This window comes from Agelaius tricolor, unplaced genomic scaffold (genome assembly GCF_023055355.1).
Source record: "Agelaius tricolor isolate 1412-34295 unplaced genomic scaffold, bAgeTri1.0.p SCAF_7, whole genome shotgun sequence".
NCBI classification, from domain to species: Eukaryota; Metazoa; Chordata; class Aves; order Passeriformes; family Icteridae; genus Agelaius; species Agelaius tricolor.
This window is the reverse complement of record NW_027269267.1, coordinates 9,090,944-9,110,977: the sequence shown is the minus strand read 5'-3', so window position 1 is coordinate 9,110,977 and position 20,034 is coordinate 9,090,944. Positions and strand designations below refer to the sequence as shown.

Genomic DNA, 20,034 nt, shown 5'->3' with positions numbered 1-20,034 from the left:
CAATAAAAACAAAGAGTTACCGACATCTGGGTACCTTTTTCTGGGCAGCATAAGCCCACATGTTAACAGAGGATTAACCCTTAAAAACAATAACCTGTTGCATATTCATACATTTCATATATGATGCCCAAATTCCATTCAAATACAGGATTCTGTCTGGTCATCCTCAATTTCTTCCCCTTTATCCTAACGGCGTCATCCTACCTGAGCGAGGTGGGAAGAAGTTAATTTCTCCTGATAATGGAGCAATAAATTCTCTTTCTCTGAAAGATTTAGGTGTCCTGTGGCTGCTATCTCAGTGTGAGTCCTTTCTTTAGGAAAAAAAAAGTATCTTACATAGCATAGTTTCTTTTTTAACATTTTGTTATAACCTAAAACTATATTTAACACACTACTTAAGAGAATTAATACAACATTACTTTCTAACACAACACATATAATATTCATTTTAACATTTGCGAAAAGCCAATCATAAAATACGCATTTTTCACAAACCCAAACCATTTTATGATTCTGTGCCTGTCTGAGTGAGTGCTGCTCCCCGGGTTCCTCTGCCGGGCACAGGCACCGCCACCGCTCTCAGTGTGAGCACAGCTCCTCCTATCAGCGGAGAATTTTCTTCTCTTGCTGCTCTTGGGAAGTCCAACGCTGGACATACAAAACTCCCCCAGGAGCAGCTTCCCCAGAGGAGTTGTCATACCCCCCTGCTTTCTGTGCTCTCCTTTTGCCTCTGCTTGGAATGAATTTGGGTCAATTTTCCGGCACAAAGTTACCATTAGTTACCAATAACGTTGCCACCAAAGTTACAAAAAAGCTCTAATTTAAGTTCTGGTTCCTTAAATTCTACTTCATTACGGAGAATTGATCCCGAGTTTTATTTCACTCAATACAAACACACACACACACACACACACACACACACACACACACATATATATATATATAAATACATCATATCTTTGCTGTCTCTGAAGTTGCCTGGGAAACAGGAAAGCACCTCATACAAAACTGCAGAGTTTTCAAAGGGTGGGGTTTTTGTTGTTGTTTCAGTGTGGGTTTTTAGAATGATTAGTATTTTTATTGGGAGGGTTCTGGGAAGCTTGTGTAGGTTTCTCTCCTGTGATTTCTCCTGCATTTTCTCCTGATTTCTCCTGTTCTTCCAAACCAGATTAAACACGACAGAGAAGACCAAGGCTTCTAGTTTCAGCATCAGTGGAATATGTTTGGACATACAGACACCTACTTTACAAAAGTGTTTCTTGTTCAGTCTTCATTGTACATTTATTGGAAAATTTGTGTTTGAAAAACATGAAAGTACAGAGGGAAGTAAAACATAGTGTTTTTTATTGCCCTGCTCTAGACAGATCTTTCATGTTTAGTATTTGCTAATGGCCATGGAAGGAGAAAACTGAAGGTGAAGACTAAACCTCTTCAAAAGCAGTTCTTTATGAGCAAGTGCAGAGGGGTCTGGTCATAGGGAAACATGAAAGAAAATCTCCTGCAGTATAAAGGTTCATTTTTTTTCTGTGACCTCTGCAGTATTTTTGTGAGCTAAGCTAGGGATGAAATTGCATGCTGGTTTTTAGTGAAATAAAAGCTGGTGGAAGCATTTGTTGTATATGCATTGGCATCCTGTAGACAAAGCTAAGAGTGCTTAAATAACTTATCCTTGCATCCTGTGGATTTTTTTATCCTTTATATCCTTCAGAGATCTCACATCTTTACATCTGTGCCTTTAGATGCAGTATGGTATCAAACAAAAATAGTTCCTAGCCTGTTTTTCTGATCTGTTTAGAAATATTCAAATAAATAGATTTTAAAAAATATTAGCAATTATTATGTCACCGAATCACATGAAAAAAATAGGATTCCTGAATGTCTGATAAGTGTGTGTATGTGTGTGTGGGTGTATGTGGGTGTGTGGGTGTGTATTTGAGTGTTTGTAAGTTCTAATGCAAAAAATTTACTTATCTTTCCTCTCCAGCTACCCTTTGTAGATAGGAGGACAGCAGGAGGTCCAAGGAAATGCTGAGTCCATCAGGCTCAGCTCAACATCCACAAAGCCACTGAAAAATAACAAAATGACAAAACAATATTAACCCAGAAATGTTTACAAATAAACACTCAGCATCACCCATGAGCAGCCAACACAGATGTGTCAAGAGTATGTGTCAAATAATCTGATTTTATCCTTTGGAAGGACAGCTGGTTTAATGGATGAAGAGGAAATGCAGAATAGTTGTGTTATTTTGTAGTAAATTTGTCTTTTTATGCTTTCCCACATAAGAATATGTAATCTGGAGAAGAACTAACAAATCATTCCTAATAAAGGTTTATAAAAGTAGGAGGAATAAGTGAAAGAAGATGGGTGGGTTTTTGCTCTAAGGGCTAATTAGTATTAGTCACAATAACTTGAATAATGGAATAAAAAGAGTGCTTATAAAAGCTTGTTATTGACAGCATGTTGAAAGAAGTTGCAAGCATGCTGAATGACAGGATCAAAACTAACAATACTGAATAGGTTGGAGAAAACAACAACAAGAGATTTCATAAAAAGCAGGACATCAAATGCACAACTACAAAATGGGGCCTAATTGTCTAGGCAGCAGTGCTGCAGAGAAAAAGATGTAATTACAACAAATAGGAACCCAAGTATGATGTTATAAATAACTAAATAAATTGAAGGACACCATGAAGGGCACAGAAAGCAGTCATTTTGTTCTGCTTGGTGTTTATCAGGCATTGAATGCAACTCTCAACCCAGTGATCACACATGGTGGGACAGACAGAAGAGTAATTTTTCCTGAAGGCAGCACCAAAAGGAAGCTTAGAGAATGTGATTTGTGGAGGAACTGCATTTATTTTATCACCCTTACCCAGACTTCTTTATGGATGTCTCTGACTGCATAGTGATTTACTGGAAAAGCTGATGAAGGAGCCAATGTGTGATGAAAGGTAGGACCAGAAATAATGCCTTTAATTAGAACTCAGATAGATTTATGTTAAATATTAAGGAAAAGAAAATCAAAGGATAAGAATAATAAAGCACTGAAGCAGACCTGCTTTTGAAATCACCTCCTCTGGATCAATAACATATTGTTAGCATCTGCCAAGCATCCAGGTGGCCTTTAGAGAGGAGGAAGCATTAAATAATGCTTGAGCTAATTTTAGACACAGATTGATTCAACTTTCACAATTATTGAGGGGTTATTTTCCTTTCTTTCCTTAGAAATTCATTAGGAAAGTATTCATTTTTATGAATAAAAAATTAAAATTTTAATTTTATTAAAAATGAAAAAAAACATCTTTAATCTAAATTCAATAACCTAAATCACCATTATTTTTCCTTTTTTTTTTTTTTTTCATCCTGAGAATGACTAATGCTTAGTGATTTCACAAGAGAAATACAAAATTGTAATAAGGAGCCAGCACACTTCAGGAGGAGTTACCTGATAACATTGCTTAATTCTTTATTACACTACTGCAAGTTGCAAACTGGAAAATGTAAATGGGCTGGCAGTACAATCAGTGCTGAGAACTGTGAGAGGAAATGTGAAAAATGCTGGAAGTGGTGCCTCAGAAATACAACCTTAAATGTAAAAGAACTTTGGGCTTTCATCTTTCAAATGCAGATCAGGAACTTTTAACAAGTAAAGTGAGGTTGAAATTACTTGTTGATTAAAAAGCAAAAATTTGAAGAGGATTTGGTGCTCTGGAGAGGTGGCAGTCTGTGCAGGCTGTGCAGATCCTACGCTGCCTGAGCACAGCCAGGAAAAAATGTGAATACTAAAGCAGCTAAAATCGTCTGCCTCCTGTCTCCATTTATCCTTTCCATTGCAGCAAACATTTAAACCTCCACGTTAAACTGTGGAATGCAAAAGCAGAATTCTGTTTGATTTTTCTGACTCTGTTCCTGAGCTACTCATGGCTGGGTGCTGGAGGAAGAATCACAGTGTGCTGCTCTTGTTCTTGCTCTCTTCCCACACACACTCACTGCTCAGTACCACAGGGATTGGGAGAGGGGATCAGATGGACTCTTGGGATAATCTACATGGCTCCTCTCCTGCTGGCCAGGTCAGGGATGCTTGAGCCCAGCAGAAGTCTTAATTATTTGCTTTTCTGAGTTTTGGGTTTGTTTGTTTTTCAGAGAGTTGTTTTAATCTTAGTGCAGTGACTTGCTTGAAGTTCTTTGAAGAGCTGAGAGGCCACTAAACAATTGTTTAAAAAAATTCTTGGTTCTAGCACAGCAGGTCAGAAGCATTATTGCTACACAACATGACAACTCAAAGAGAAATCACCGAGCTGGAGGGGGAGAAGAGCACAGCCTCCTTCACTTCCTAAGCTTTGAAACTTGCTTTAGTAGGAAGTGGATGGAGCAGTGTCTTATCCTTCTGTTCAGGAAAATGTACACACATACTGGGATGTACAATATATACAAACACTTGGGACAAAAACTGATCAACATTTAAAATTTCAATTTCATGGAAAATGCTGACATTTCAGATCTTAGAGTTTCAGCAGAAATTTGAATGAAATGCTGTTTGTGGGAACTGCTCTCCTGCTCACTGAAGGCAAGATGTTTGTTGAGGATTTCATGACAGGACTAAACAAGCCATGATAAGAACAACTTGCACTCTCTCACACTGCATGCACACTCTGGAGCTAGAGCCACCCAGCAGCAACAAGCAAATATGACAATGAAGAAGAAAAGGTGATGATGAAGGTAGGACAGGGCACTAACAAGATGTAGAAAGAAATTGTCAAAAGAACTGGTTGCCACTGTGCATGGCAGGGACTAATCAGTGCAATCAACCATCTCAGGAGAAGCTTTTACTTGTCCTTAAGGATGTTCTCAGGATTTTTCTGTTCATATAAGCTTCTAGCATCTTCAAAACTAAAGCTGAGGAGAAGAAAAAAAGGGGGAAAGGATATGAAGAAGAGCTGTCCTGGGAACCAGGTCTTCATTATTCACCTCGGCACCAAACAGAAGAAAAGTAAGTGATGTATCTAGTTATATCTTTGCAGTTTTTAAATATAAATATTAATCCTAAAGAAAGAAGTAAAGGGTCTTAGGCTTGTTGCTAATACCAGTGGTGGTCCTTGAGAACAGTTTTCTCCATTGCTTTTAGGAACTAGGCCAACTCTTGCCTGCAGAGGGAACAACAGGTTCATGGTTTAACACAGCACTTTGTTCCCTTCTGTGCTGGCACAGAGGTCCCAAACAATGGCACAAATTCCCTGTGCTGAGTTTACATGGAAATGTGCAGGCAGTGGCTGGGGGGCTGTGGTGGTGGGCTCTGTGAGAAGACACCAGGAGCTGCCTCCACATCAGGCACAGCTGGTCCCAGCTTCCTTGAAAATGGATCCAGCTCTCCCCAAGGCTGGCCCCATCAGCCAAGCTGCTGCCTCAGCCGATCACAGCTCCCTCTGCACATCCCAGCTGAAGGCAGCACTTTTCTCCAAGCTGCTGGCTGTCAGCATCACTTTATTCAGTGATGCTCAGCAATTAGAGACACAAAAATGCAGCAGGGTGGCAGGTATTACTGGAAGGCCTTTGATTATCAACTTTCTTAGAGCAGGAGAGGAAGATGCATTGTTTATCATTTGCTCCACTTCAGTCATTTTCCTCATTATGGGATAAAGACAGAGCAGGAACAGCAGGAGCAGCTCAGGAACAGAGTGCTGGAGGAAAAACCTAGCACATATCACAGGACTAGGCATTCTCCATCCTGTTGCTGGGGCTTTTTTCTCAAAGTCACATCTTTTTTCCAGTAAGATAAAGAAATGGGAATATATCTAACCAAAGCAAGGCACACTACATTTAGGACATATTACTAATTTTTACATCTATGATAAAGTATTATAATGTATTAACATTTTTGGACCAATTATAGCTGTAACTTGGGATTCAGAAATTCAATATATGATTGTATGTGTGGCTTAAAAAGACTTTTTTCCCCCAGGTAGATCAAATGAGTGTTATAGAATATATTTTACTTTTCCAAAGCCATTAGCAAAGCAATGTGCAAAGCATTTAGAAGAAATTTCTAGTGATCAAAATTGAAAAATAAAGCAAATAAATTCCATGAGTTTATACACTTTTTCTTTTTTTTTTTTTTTTTTAACCAGAAATTGGTTGATTTCAACTGAGAATACCTCCAGATCTCTTTGTTAAAATGTATTGAATTACTTCCTCCTACAAATCAAAATTCACCACAGATGGTTCAGGAAAATGTGTGATCCCTATCTTGAAATCTCAATTTATCTGATTTTCTTATAAGGGTAACCTCCAAAATCAGAGAACCAGAAATAAGACAAGTCTTATTGAGGATATTCATATGACTATGAAGGCTCAGAAATTTGATGATTTCTGAGACAACTGTTTTGTTTGTCAAGATTTCTGTAAATAGTCATGTATGATAAAGAAAATTACCTTCAGTGACCTTATTGTGCAAACATCAAAATGCATCAAGGCTGCCTATTCACATGTTTGTAACTCTTCATTTGCTTCTGGTAAATAATATTAGATAATATGTTAAAATACATGGAATATGGTGTTGTTTTAAATGTTATTCAAGCAGTCATCCTAATGCTGTTGTAAGATTATAAATTTTGGGAGCTTGTGCCCAAATACTCCCACAACATGTGTGTTTGAAGACGACAGATTTCATGATGTACAAACATTTAAGTGAAAATAAGAAGTGTTTGAAAAAGGTTGTGTTTAAAAGCATCCAGCCTGTGAATTTTGTTATAGTGTGCTGTGCATATAAGCATCTTAATCTCACTCTTAATCTCGATCTTTTAAAATTAGAAATGCTTCAGTGTCAGCATTAAAAGCAGGCACACTGCTATCCCTTTCTGGAATGCAAGACCTTAATTGCATGCAAGTTAAATAAAACATGTCTCTCTACCATGACCAGGCACTTATCTTTTACACTATTATTAACTTTACTGAGGTGAAAATAACCATTACAGGACTAGGGTGCACTCCTGACATTTTCTTGTTATACATGATACAAAATTCCATACCATTAGAGGTTGAATGAAGAACTGGCAAAAATGTAACATGGATGCACTTACATTTTGGTGATCTTATTTTTCTCTTGTGGTTTGGAAAAACCCCAAGCACATCCTATTTTTAAAGTGGAGTAAACACCACAAGAAGCTGAGCTGATGTGAAGGCTTAGTGCCAGCAGACAAGGTGCTTCAGCCCCTATTCCCTGCCTTGTGCTGCTCAGGATGGGAGGAGGTAGACAAATTAGGAAGTGAATTTAAGCCTTGGTAAAAGGGATCAATGGGAGGAAGATATTTTTAAGATCTGGTTTTATTTCTCATTACCCTACTCTGATTTGTTTGGAAATAAATTAATTTCCCCAACTGGAGGCTGTTTTGCCTGTGACAGTAACTGGTGAGTGATCCATCCCTGTCCTCATCTTGACCCATGAGTTTTTTGTTGTATTTTCTCTCCCTGTCCAGTTGAGGAGGGGAGTGACAGAGACTTTCATGGGTAACTAGCATCCCCTACAAGTGTTCAAGGCAACATTTGGGCTGTGTTTATAAGTCACTTAAACCACGTTGAAGAAGCACTTGATTGAAGATGATAGAATCACAGAATTATGGAATGGTTTTGGCTGGGAAGAGACCTTGAAGACCAACCCCTTAACTAGATCTGGTTACTCAGAGCCCCTTTTAGTTTACAGCCCTTAGCAATAATCACCTCATAAGAGTACTACTGTGAACAGTGCATTTAGCAAAACATCATGCAAATGAAATAAAAACAAATTAGAGCCTTTCTCCATGTCATTGAGCTTTCTAAATGGTGAAGAATTACTTTATAAAATAAATGGAAGTACTTTTTGCTGTGCAGATGTGAGTTTGTCACCCTAGTTATTTTTCCAAACCCTGTTTTAAATGCAGAATGCAGCTTCTCTGTTCCTAAGCAAGGTTTCTTGTCAAGGACAAGTTGAACTAATTTGTTTGAGCTAAAATGTCCTTTCAGTTTCTGACCAGAATGAGAAGCATTGATGAATAAAGCCTGCCTTAAATGTTTGTTGCTGCTGTTAACAAGTACCTTTGCTTGCAGGTAGCAAAGACAAATTTGGGGATCAAAGAGTTGGTACACCATGTTAATTCAATAAAACCCTGCAGTTTTAAAGACTCTTTTCCTGGTTGGCTTATACCAAAGTATTGCAGTGAGTCAGGATGATGCAAAGACATTGGTGAAAGATCTTGGCTTTAGAGTAGGACAGTGGCAGAAAACAGAGGAAGATGATGAGTTTTGCCTGAATCCCCAGAAATGTTTGCAATCCATGTATTATAGACAGGCTCCAAGGGTCTGTGTCTGCATTTTCAGCAAAGTTACTGTAGTCATCTTGCAGAGTTTTAGGGAGGTTTTCTTAGAAGAAATGCCATAACTCTTCACAGATCTAGCAAAAATGTTGAGGTTAAGTGTTAAAAAAATAATTAGGGAGCTAAGAGAAGACTGTTTCTCTTCATTATCTATTGTGTGGAATTTTAAGGGTGTTCTCTGACAGTTAGAAGACAACTAACATTTAAGTGTCTTGAACTGTATTCTTGATGAACCTTACAAATTTTATATGTAGGAAATCAACTGGTTTCATTAAACATTTCTGAAGTTTGTAGAGGCCATTAAAATTATTTGCAATAAAATAGTTATGAAAAACACAATTATTTTACTGATTAATTTGCTAATTAGTAAAATTGTAGCTAGCTATTTTGAAGTAAAATGATAATTCTAAAGAAGTACTTTGGTACATTTAGGATGAAATGATATGTTTGGGTCCAAGTCTATGCTTTGCAGGTGCATCATAAACGTTCAAGTTCTTTCAGTGTTTTTTTCAGTGTTGCCTGGAGAAATATTTTTCTACATGGAACACCAGGTACTTCGATATTAACTGAACCTTCTTCATGCAGCACTTCATTCTACAGCTCAGCTGTGACTCACTTTGCACAGCTCTTTCTTGTGCAAAAAATGGCATAGCTAACACCAAAATAATTGTCTAAATAAATTGTGCACAGAGTAATGGGGTTTGTAAGAGCATTCCCTTAGCTTGCATGAGTCCATTCTAGGCAGTAATTCAAATACTGGCTTCAAACAGCACAGCGAGGCACTAATTAGTGTCTTCTCTTATTCTTTTTCTTTTAAATGTACTAAAGAAAAGCAGGAGAAAGTAAATAGATTCCTCATTTTATGATGTGAGAAAGGAAAGTACAAATGTGTTGCTGCATTTGATATCTCTCTGTGTCTGCTTTTAACTTCTCCTTTAAAAGGAACAGGAGATGCTGTAATTACTCTGAAAAGCTTTTTGTAAATACCTGCTTTTCTAAATCCTTTCAGTGGCTGAAACAGGAATGGCCTTGTCTCAGAAGAGCTAATGTCACCAGTTCTCCCTTTTTCATTTCTAAGTCTGTGACATGTAATTTTTCTGTTGGTGTAGCAACTAACATTAAAGAAAACCTTGGCAAAGATTTGCCCTCTTGTACAAGAGGCTTCATTCTTCTTGTATAATATTTCCTGCATCTTGGTTTTGACAATGCTTATTTAGTATGGAGATGAAGAGAGGGCTGAGGTGACAGTGAATAACTGGAATGAAGCTTGGAAAATGCCACTTTTCTCTCAGAGGGAAGCTTGGCTTTGCAATAAGAAAACATCTTCGTGTCACATAAGTAAAAACACTGGGCCAAGTAAGCTCAGGGACAAGAAGCTCTGACTTGCAACCCAGTGCCTTTGTTACAAAGACAAAATCCAAGAAAAGCAGATGGGTCTGGACCATAATTCCACTGGGTTGTGCTGATCACATGAAGATTCATGATGTACACTTAAAAGAAGATTCTTGGGGCTATGTCAAATTCCAACAAACCTTGTATGTCACACACTCACCAAGAAGGAATTGTGAAGGAAACAGTGAAACAAATGAAATGAAATGTATTTTTAAGTAAAATTAACTCAGCAGGCATAATAACATTGATTAAATTAAATTGTCAAGAAGGAGCTCTGAGTGAACTGATGAATAATTTGAAGAAGCATGGTGCTATTGCTCCTGAAGCAGTCACTGTATTTCTTTTTGAAATATTATCTTGCCTTTTTATTAATTAGTGCATCAAATCAGGCATTTCTTCCAAACATAAATTTGAAGTTTTTCCCCTTTTAGCTGGAAGTGCAAAGCAGCACATCAGTATCACAGGCCACATTAAAATTTTAACAGAGAGTCTTTTTCACAGAAATGCCAAAAAGCCCTTAATTTAAAATGCAGAACATACAGGATCTCAAACCACTGGAAAAAAAAAAAAACACAGAAAGAGGACACTTTCATTGAAATATCTTCCTTAATTTTTTGACTGCTAGAAGGTACTTCTGAGGTCTCTATTTTCTATGAATACCTCCAGGAAGTGATAGCATAACTCCTTGAGCACAGAGTTGGCAAAATGCACACTCCTCTCTCCATGATGACTGCAATTACACTTTTGGAAAATAGCCCAGGGAGTGCTCAACTGGACAATGAGAACTGCATATCTAATCTTCCTCCACAAAGGCTTTTTTTTTTTTTTAATTTTGTTTCCAAATTCTGCTCCTAACACACGTATGATCCAGGAGAAAAATGTAAATAGCTGTTCCTGAGTAGCTCTTGCTGTTAACAGCTATGGGTGTTTATCAAAAATCTCTATTTTATGCACATGATCTCTTCCTCAAAACCTTTAAGTTTAGAAAATTGCATCTATAGCCTATTTTTCTCATATTTACTGATATTTAGATTACTTATCTAATATTTTCTGATATTTAGATTAAGGTGAAGAGAAATAAAGCTTGCAGGGCATTCAATGCTACCTGAAATGGAAGCAAACTAGGTTTTGTTCATAAATGTTATTGAACTGAATTCTGTGTAATTTGCACAAGTTCTTCCCATTTGGAAGAATTTGTGGCTGTGTGAACCAGGCTATCATTAAATGATGAAGTTCCTTGATTTCTGGTGCATGGAATTAGCAGTTCTGCATGCAGAGAAGAAAGCTGACTACAAAACTTCTGTCCCAGAGGACAAGAGAGTTGTCAGAGTACTCTGGAAAAGGGCCATGAGCACTGCAATTCATCCTTAATAAAGCTGCAGTCTGGGACCATAGCTGGCTAATGCTTTACAGCAGTACAAGTGTTATTTATGGAGATTGGAGTCACCAAAGAAATAGCAGCAAGAACACTTTATCTTTGTCCTGAATAGGCCACAGATTCCTGTAATCCTGGTTTACACATCCCTTGGTTCCTGTGGTCTGTTATGGATCACAAAGGGTGATTAATAAATGTGAGCTGGTATGGGCAGTGCTACCTAAATTACATGGGACCTCCAGTTTCTATGGCTGCTTTCTGTCCCAAGAGAAACACAAAAGTTCTGTTATGTTCCTCAGAAATTCTCCTTGTACTTGGATGTCTGGTTGGTAATGCTGTACCTGAGCTCTGGATGTGCAAACAGCTGTCAGCCCTTCCTTTCACCAGCCCCTCAAACAACATTTATAAGATGAAACTGTAAAAAACCCCATGTAAATCTGGAGTTGTTGTTTTAATACTTAATACATGATCAAATCATGCATTACAGAATATATTCACTTGGGTGCTTTTTAGATAATGATTCACACTGTTATAGAGAGCAATGTGTTATTCTAGTAATTGCAGGCAGAGGATGTACCTGAGCATTTAATTTAGAGCAGATCCCTTCAACAGCTTTGCCTGAACAAGTCAAAAAACAATGTTGTGAGTATAACATGTAGCAAACTCAAATTGTCCTTCAAAGGTGGTGTATTTATATACTAGCCAAGTAAATATTGTACCTCCCAATAATATTTTTTTGCAACACATGCATTATTTGAAGTAACACAAACCCAGCAATTTTTAAAAAAAATAGTTTGAGGGTAATGAGTAACATTACATTGCTGTTGTACATAAACAGCAGATTTCATGCTAATTTTTTTATGTGAAAGCTGAGCAGGAGATTCTGGTTGTATGCATCAGAATTTTTTGAAAGTGATATAATTTCACAGCTATGAAAAAAAAAGTCTCAACTATTTTCATGTGGCATACCTCTGTTTATTCCACCAGCTGCAGAATAGTATTTTTACATGTAAGGAAGTGCATGTAAGTGCTAAATCGGTTTCCTTATCTTTCTTGGGTACCTGCTATATGAGCTCTTCAGGTACCTGAGGTCGAATGAATCACTCAGTTCATATGGATGAATCGAGATGCAGTTGTTGCTTTTGAATTTTGGAATATTTTGTAATACTTGTAGCTGTTTGATAAATCCAGCTCTTTTGAACTGTTGGAAGTGATGGTCATAAAGCTTAATAAGTGCTGCCTATGGGTGTAAGGAGGACAGCTGTGACAAGTGCCTTTTATTATAGTCTGAAATACAATTTTACGTTGTGGACGCTTCCCTCACCCGGTGCAGACACACCTGTTGTTTAATAAAGGTTGAAAACCCGTAAAACAGTAAAGTCAATACCGGGTTTTTTTCCCTTTCCAAACCCTCTCTGATAAATCACAGAATCTCCCGCTGAGCTGCCAGTTCCGCACTACTAAACCCTCGCTGAAAACTGGGAGATGATACTGACGGGATCCGCACCCTTCCCAACGCCGTCGGAAGGATGGGGTGACGCGACCGGGGTTCGCACTGTCCCCCCTGCATGGGACGGCGGTGGCGAAGGGGAGCGGGAAGGGAGAGGAGAAGGAGGAGAGGGGAGAAGGAGGACAAGGGAAGAGAGGTGCGCTGCGGAGGCGCTCCCGCCCGGCCCCGCTCCGGCTGCTCCGCCCCGCTCCCGGCAGGTCGGGACGGCGGCCCCGGGTCCCACATCCCTGCCCGGCTCCCGCATCCCTGCCCAGCTCCTGCATCCCTGCCCGGCTCCCACATCCCTGCCCGGGTCCCACATCCCTGCCCGGCTCCCGCATCCCTGCCCAGCTCCTGCATCCCTGCCCGGCTCCCGCATCCCTGCCCGGCTCCCGCATCCCGGCCCGGCTCCCGCATCCCGACCCTGCTACCAGCCGGCGAGAGGCGCTGCGGGAGCGCGGCCGCGGGGCCGGATCGGCAGCGGGAGAGGTGCGGGGGGACGCGGCGGAGGCGGCTCCGCTCCCGGCGGGGACGGCTGGGCTGGAGGCAGCCCCGGAGCCCCGGGCTGCGGGAGGAGCGGTGCCGCGGGCGGGGACGGCGGACAGGCTGGCCGTGGCAGGGCTGTACCAGGCTGGCCGTGGCAGGGCTGCACCAGGCTGGCCGTGGCAGGGCTGCACCAGGCTGGCCGTGGCAGGGCTGCACCAGGCTGGCCGTGGCAGGGCTGCACCAGGCTGGCCGTGGCAGGGCTGCCCCCGCGGGGTCGCTGCGAGCCTGCTGTGCCCCGCCGGAGTGCGGGGCTGTCGGCGCTCGGTGCGGGCTGTGCGCTCCGTGCCCAGCCAGGAGCCGAGCCCGAGGCAGAGGGATTCATTCACCTGCCAGCCCCAGCGGGCTGCCGGGCTGGCAGCAGCAGCTCTCGGCGGGGGCAGCAGCGATGGTGCTGCTCGTACGTGATTTTCCTCCCCTGCGAGGTTCCTGGTGAGTCCTTCATTCTTATTAGCAACTGGTTTGAGGGGGGTGTTTTGTTTAGTTCTCTTTTATTCCCTTTTCTTCACTCCGAGAGCAGAACCCGAGGAGGGAGCCTGCGGGGGACGGTGGGGACCCTCCTGCCGGCGCCCTGCCCGGAGCTGGGGCTGCTCTGGTCCGGCTCCCCCTGCGGGGACCGGGTACTTTGGTGCTAATAACCTGATAGGGGATGCCTGCATATTTGGTTGGGGTTTTATTTTTTAGCAATGCTTTCTACAATGTGAAAATCCCAGGAGGCAGATCTTGCCGTCTGGGGTTGTTGTGCCGTGGGAGGGATGATAAAGAACGGGCGTGCAGGTGAGAGTCTCTGGGCGCCCAGGTGAAGATCGGCTCTTGCCGTGTGCTGCCTCTATTTTTCTTCCTTTAAAAAGTATAGTTACTTATTCTTCAATACAATAATGTATAACTTCAATTTTATTTTATGGCTATACAAATAATAAATTACGGAGGCTGAGAACCAGTTACACAGTAGTTTTGGATACTTGATAGCTACTGAATGCAGCTATCCAATCATTTCAGTATTCCAAGTGTGGAGTCATAGCAAGGAAACAGTAAGGGATTCTGCACTCCAGAGTTAGTGATTTTTGGGAAGTCTTGGCAGGAAACATTTAATGTGACTGCCAGGGAAATAGCCCTTTCAATGAATCTGAGATGATAGAGCAGGTAGGACAATTATTCCTGAAGTGCACAAGTGTTTCTGTTCTGCTGTGTGCACCTCAGCTGGGAGATTTGTCCAAGGTGCAGCCCATTAAGCCTTTTAAAGACCCCTGCAGTAGAGATGCTTGGAGCATATGTTGGTTTTGGTGGGTCCAAAAGGAAGAAGTGGTGTTTGGATTCTTGCCTAAAAAAGGTTGGGGTGAGGAATGGCCTCCTTACTGAAGAAAAACAGGGGTTTAAGAACAGCCAGGGCTGGAAATTTGAACATCTTGGGACTAGAGAGGGAAGATTTAAAAATAAAAACATTCATTAGACTAATAAGTTCTTAGAGGTTTTCATCACTAAAAAAATAAATCAAGGATGGTTTTTCTAAAGGCAGGTTTATTTCTAGGGAGACTTAGTATGGGGAAATCTTATGGGCTCTATGTAGGGGAGGGCAGAACAAGTGGTCATAATGAACCCTTATTGCCTTGATTAGGCATATAATCAGGAAAACTCCATCATCTCTGAGAGCACTCCCTCCATGCATTCTCTTTCCTTTGCTTCCCAACTTTCTTGATGTAAAAGGGCTCAATAATACTGACAGCAGCCCTGAGGAGGGCTTGAGGGTCTTGGTGGATGACAAGCTCAGCATGACCTGGCCAGGTGCCCTTATATCCCACAAAGCCAAACGTGTCCTGGGCTCCATCAACATTGGGGCAGCAGGTCCAGGGAGGGGATTTTGCCCCTCTGCTCTGGTGGGACCCCACCTGCAGTGCTGCATCCAGCTCTGGGGCCCCCACCATGGGAACAACTTGGACCTGCTGGAGTGAGTGCAGAGGAGACCACAGAGATAATCAGGGGGCTGGATCACCTCTGATAGGAGGGCAGACTGAGAGGGTTGGGGTTGTTAGCCTGGAGAAGGCTCTGGGGGGACCTTGTAGCACCTTTCAGTACCTAAAGGGGGCTACAGGAAAGCTGGAGGGGGCTTTTGACAAGGACGTATCATGACAGGACAAGGGCTAATGCCCTTAAGCTGAAAGAGGGTTGATTTAGATTGAATATTAGTAAAAAACTCTTCACCATGAGCTTGGTGAGGTACTGGAGCAGATTGCCAGGGAAACTGTGAATGACCCATTCCTGGAAGTGCTGAAGGCCATGTTGGGTGGGGCTTTGAGTGACCTGATCCAGTGGAAATTGTCTCTGCCCGTGGCAGGTGGGATGGAACTGGGTGAACTTTTAGGTCCCTTTCAACCCAACCCATTCTGTGTTTCTGTGACACCAATGCTTAGACTTTCACTAGATGTTTTTCTGTGTATCTTTGATATAAATTATTCCCCAAGTGCAATTAGATCCAGGGGTCTCCTTGTTTCTGTTTTACATCCAAGCAATTATGGAAGGTGAGAGTTGCTATTCATAGATCTGAGTAAGCTTTGAGGAATGTGGTTTGTAAGGCTCAGGTGTGAGTACAATTCCCAGACACTATCAAAGTGTTTAAACACGTCAAGTTATTTAACATGTTAACATTACTGAGTAACCTTCAGCACTACGTTTACCCTTAAGAAATACTTAGTAGAATGTTTGACTTTTTTAGATTTTATGGTTGTTGAAATCTTAAGTTCTTTAGGGATAAAGAAATGCTTATTTAACCAATATTCTATGTAAGTTTTGGGTTGTAGCTGTGTTTTTTACAGTGGAAAGACAGTAGGCATGAAGGATCTTACTGAACAATTTTCAGTGTGATGGTGCAGCCACCCAGTTGTTTGCCTGTCTGTAAAACATGTCTGTATTACATAATGCTCCACGTCTCCTTATCAGGAGAGATAAATTACATATCTGGTGATTAACTACCATCTCTTAGTGAGACATTTGGTGTTGTGGGGTGGAGGGAGGAAGGGAATCTATTTGCTAGAACGATGGCTGAAGACATCTGCAGTGCAGGACTGTGCTGTGACTGAGCGCTGCTTCCAGTGTTTTATTGCCCTTTGCCTTGCCTACATTTACTCTGCCTTCTAATCAATCTGTTCATAGCAGGGATGAGCACACTCGTGGGGCTCTTCCTCCAGAGCCTGGAAACACAGGAGAGCAGAATAGGCAAGCACAGGGGGAAGAACAGACCTTGAAGACCAGTATGGATTTGGTTCTAAGGGTGGTAGGTAGGGGGTAATTTTTGGTAGGCACAGGAAGCGCTTATGTGTGTATTTCTTTGAATTTCACAGTAACTTTTCTCAACTCTTTATATTGAAGGAATACATAAACATATATATATATATATACACACACACTATATAACAATGAAGCTTCCTGCATTCTTTCTATTCCAAGCACCCTGGGTCTGCTGTTAAAAAAAAAAACCCCAACATCTGTTTTAAGCTCATGTCTTAGTCTGCCCTAGGTGTGACTGAGTGACCCTGTTTTGTGGGGCTTTCCATATGCTGGAGCACAGCTTCAGGACAGAATCAATTGCTTGAGAACTGAATTTGTCTGGCTTTTTTTTTTTTTTTTAATCTTTCCCTGCCTGCACTGAAATTTCTGTATTCAATTACTCTAATCTGGACCTTTTTATTTGCTTTGTTACTTTTCCCTGGGTATGCTTTTTGTACTGCTTAGAAACAGAAATGGAATCAGAAATGAAACACAATTCCATTGTGGTTTGAACTATATTCCACAAACGAGTATTAACAGGAAGCTCCTTAAATAAGCATTTTATTTATTTTGAAGGGAGTTGCTCTGCACCTTCACTTAACTGCACCTCTGGAATACTTAAATTACCTGGGGCATCCCTCATTGTTGACATATAACTTTTTTTTTTTTTTTTTGGGGTGTGAGAGATTATCTTCCAGCACAGCCTGTGCTTTTTAGGAGTGGTTGCATTCTGTGTGGGGCTGACTTGTGATCTGCATGCAGCTGGACATAATTGTGTCTGACCTGGGGCTCCAGGGATTTTTGGATCCCTCTGCCACCTTTCACCTGCACAAGCTGTGCCTGGCAAGCTCTGTAAGTAGCAGTGCATCCACAGGTGGGAGATAAACATTTCACAGGATGAGGGTCTCCAAGATTTTATATAATTTATAAAATATATACCAAGGTGGAGACAATGTAGGAATTGTGAACAGCACCAATGTGTTTCCAGGGCTTGAACAGGAGTGGAGCTTGGAGGAGATGTTTGGGTTTGGGGTATTTTTATGTGTATGATAAAAAAGTTGCAAGTGTTACCTGAATAATGTGGAAGCAAATGTCCATGACCATGGGAACATTGTTTCCAAGGGTTCTGCTATTGAATATCTGGGAAAAACTGGTGTTTGAAAGCAGACCATTTGTCACTTGGAGATGATATTTTGCATTTGCTGTTACTGCATTACACAGCTGATGGCTTTTTGAGCAGTTTTATGTGCTTTGAATGTGAACTTGCCTCCCTACTTCTGCAGCCATTGCAGAGCTCGAGAGAAGCTCAGCCTCAGCAAGAGTTCTACTTAATATTGGTTCTAAAACCTCATTCACTTTCCTGAATCTTTGCACAAAGTCCCTGGTGAGTCAGAGAAGAGAAAAATGGAGGAAATAAGGATCCAAATTCCCATTCTCACAATATTAAGAAAATAAGTAGGCTAATAATGCCAAGATTAACAGGTGTTTATACACGCATGCAAATTTGGAAGGCCTCAGTTGAGTAAATATTCAATTAAATAAAGATATAGACTAGGAATTAGCATCCATTCACTGTAGGCATTAGTGCAGCAATGGCACAAAGGCATCATGGAGTGTGTTAACATCAAAAGCCAAGAACATGAGATTTGTGGGGGGAATGGAGAGTCTTAATCCTGTCTAAACTAATCCAGAAGACTGAAGTAGGAGGAAAGTGAGTGTTCTTGAAGCCTGTAGGTTTGAAACATATTTGAGTTTAGCACTGAAGAGTAATAGTAAAAAAAAAAAAAAAAAAAAAAAAAAAAAAAAAAAGGCAACACAGCTGTCTGCATGGAAATGTTGCATTGCAGAAGCCACTTTTCCTAACAGTATTTTCTAAACTAGCTCTTTTTCCTGTAATGTTTTTCACAGTTGCCAACTCTAAAACAGCTTCCTTGACTCTAGTCATGCTCTGGAGTAGAATACCAAGTACATTTTTCTCTCAAGGAGTGTTTCTATTCCTTTTTTCTACAGACGCATTTTAAACCTCTTAAATATTTTAAAATTCAGATGCTACAGTAGTGAAAATGTCTATTAGCTGTTGGCATCTTTATCCAGGTTAGAGCTCTCTTTATTGTTGCTACCAATGTGAAGTTTTAGAGGGGGAAAAATGAGTTTTTAATGGAAATGCAGTTCTTAACTCTGTCTAGCTTTGAAACCCCCCCTGTCAGAACAATATGGATGAGTAGGAAGCAGTTAGGAGGAGAACAGCGATTAATGCACTCAAGAATAACGATTTCTTAGGTAAGACTGAAAATGAATAAGGGAGAAGGTTGTACCTCCGTGGTATTTTGTCTCTGCTGGGGAATGGTGGCAGCAAAGAAAGGTGGAGAAGTTTGAGAAACCTGTGCAAACACAAGAGTCACCTGGCTGGTGAGGGGAAAGCGAGGAGTGCCCTGGAAGAGGGCTGGGAATTGTGTGTTTGTAAACCCTGTGCTGTGCTGCCTTTAGGGAGTGCTTGTTTGGCTTTGGCTTTCCTAGATGAAGATGCAGAACCTGAATGGAGTTTATTCATGGGGATTTAACCAGGCATTCTCCCCTTATCTGGGCTGTCAGCATTGGGCACTAGAAATGATATTCCTTTGGATTTCCTCTTTTTCCTGAATGTATTTCAGCAGGGGTTTGTTTTGGTCAAGACTGTGAGGATCTATAATGAAATTATTTAAATGGTAACATCCATGATACAGTACAATTCCCTTGATCAAGTTTTCTCTTATGAACCTTTTTTGAGACAACCTCCAACTTTGCAGGAATTTGCTTTTTGCCATGAACTCACTTTAAACCATGACCTTGCCAGTGACATTTCACTTTTATTGTGGAAGAGAGCAGAAGCACATCAACATGATTTGTGGCAGGCTAGTTTTGAAAGTGCACATTCTCAATTAAGTGTCTAAATAATTAATGTTAGAGTCCTTGTATTTGAATTGAAATTATGAACTCACTTCTGATTAATTTTGTGAAAACATTTTCATATTAGTTTGCCATGTCATGTTTCCAAATATGAAAAGACTGTGTTTGGGAGTAAAAGCAGTAGAATTCAGTGTCAGGCTTGGTGAAGACTTGGACCATTGACCTGTAAAAATTTTCCCTCTGAGCAATGCAGTGTGTCTTCTGTCCCATTCCTGTGCCTGCTGAGATCATGAAGGTTCTGGATTTCAGTCACTGAGCCTCTGCACTCATTCACATCTTGGTTTCTGATGGGGTTGATCTGAGCCAGTTCTGTTACTAAAGACAGAATCATTTCATTAAATTAATTTTAAACATACTGTAGATTGATTCAGAGGGTCACTATGTCCATAGTGGGCCACTTAACATTCATAGCAACATCTCAAATAATGCTTTTTTCTTCTGACCTTTCTCCATGAAAAAGTAATGTCCAAACAGCAATAACTGTTTCTGAACTTTCAATCTGTGCAATATCATATTTGGTTTGACACCAAAAGCAGCCATCAGACAGCATGTCATGGATGATTGCTGGTTTGTTTGGGGTGTGTCAATGTGTATCACCAGCACATGAACAGCTGATCTCCACTATGAAAACCCCATGAGTTCAGCAAAAACGAGGGCACTTTAATTGCACAAGGGGGTT

General features: G+C 40.9%; 1 protein-coding gene across 6 annotated transcripts in view; it reads left to right on the top strand.

Annotated features, from left to right (window-relative positions):
• The first annotated feature begins 2,783 nt into the window (after window positions 1-2,783).
• SYTL5 (synaptotagmin like 5) overlaps window positions 2,784-20,034 on the top strand; it is a 95,650-nt gene continuing 78,399 nt past the window's right edge. For 3 of the 6 annotated variants that reach the window (XM_071430322.1, XM_071430321.1, XM_071430320.1), the window contains exon 1: window positions 12,805-13,580. The gene's annotated coding sequence lies outside the window, so the exon portion shown is untranslated. Of the gene's footprint in view, window positions 2,956-12,550; window positions 12,665-12,803; window positions 13,581-20,034 lie in introns of those variants that run through there. The other 3 variants (XM_071430319.1, XM_071430318.1, XM_071430317.1) reach the window with 3 other exon arrangements.